The sequence below is a fragment of the Octodon degus genome, unplaced genomic scaffold (assembly GCF_000260255.1).
Source record: "Octodon degus isolate 3935 unplaced genomic scaffold, OctDeg1.0 scaffold00029, whole genome shotgun sequence".
Taxonomy (NCBI): Eukaryota; Metazoa; Chordata; class Mammalia; order Rodentia; family Octodontidae; genus Octodon; species Octodon degus.
This window is the reverse complement of record NW_004524605.1, coordinates 10,133,143-10,134,596: the sequence shown is the minus strand read 5'-3', so window position 1 is coordinate 10,134,596 and position 1,454 is coordinate 10,133,143.

The window sequence follows — 1,454 nt, the reverse complement described above, 5'->3', positions numbered from 1 at the left end:
GAAACTTTCCGGGTGAAGGAGATGTCAGATAGACATTTCCCCTTAAGACTTAGTGTGTGCAGGTGTGCACATGGGTGTGCACACACACACTTGCACACACACACTTGAAAGAAAAATTCCGTGCAAGAACACCCTTAAGGGGCCTGGGGAGATAGCTCAGCAGTCTAAGAGCTGCCTGGCAAGAGCAAGGGCCCAGGTTCGACCCCCTGTACCACATACCATACTGGCCCCTCACTGAGCTGGCCACTGAAACAGGCGTGGTGGCACACGCCTGTAAATCACACTTCTGGGAAGGCTGAGACAGGAGGATCGTGTAAGTCTGAGCTGTGTAGTGAGACCTTATGCCAAATAAATAGATTAATTTTTTAAAAAAAAGAACACCCATGAGACGTACCCTGATATCTTCTATTCTATTTTTTTTAATCTCATTTCAATCCATCAAGGTATTTTCATAATTCATGGAACAACCATCAGATGCACTATGGAAAACATTCAATTCAGGAAGCTATGCCTGTTTCTCTGAGCAAGATATCAGCCTGCACAAATACCGGTGTGGGCACACGCGCGCACACACACACACACACACACACAGACACACACACTATCTTCAAGTACTAGGCTTCTCAAAATTTAGTGTACCTGCATGAATCTCTCGGAATGTCCTTCAAATGCAGGTCCTGACTCAGTAGGTCTAGAGGGGCCAGGATCCCGCATCTCTAAAGGGCGCCTTAGGTGATACAGATAGCTTAGGAAACAGGTGTCCTGGATCGGCTTTCTTTGTCTGGCCACTCTTACCTCAGGGACTAGTTTTTCTCATGCTTTCTTCTGCCTCCCATAAATTAATTTGGAGACTCTGTTGTTCAAGTTTGTTGGGGGGGGGGCTGTTAAGTAAGCTAAATTCCCTGCGCCTAGATTTCATTACTTGAGAAACGAGGGTAACAAGCACACTTTTCTGCTAGAGTACTTCTGCTCAGTGTTGAGACGATGCCTGTAAACTACTCACTACCTTGCCCAGCACACCATGAGCGCCGGATAAATGGTGTCCTTCCTGCCAAGGTGGCCTTGTCCCAAGTGCTTTCCATCATTGACTGTCTCCTCTCACAGGAATAATATGCTAGGCTGTTTATTGAGTTTGTGAGTATGAATTTTTTAAATTACAAAAACTAAAACTGTGGGGCTAGGGAGATAGCTCGGCGGTCTAAGTGCCACCTGGCAAATGCAAGGACTTGAGTTCAATCCCTGGTATCACATGCTGAACTGGCCCTGGGCATGCTGTGATGGCCCCAAAGCCATGTGTGGTGGCACATGTCTTTAATCCCAGCACTGGGGAGGCTGAAACAGGAGGATCACTGAGTCTGAACTGCATATCAAATAAATAAAATTGTAAAAAATTAAAATTGTGGTAAAGGCATGAATTCTGGGAGGCTGAGGCAGGGAAAGAGCAAGGTCCAGTT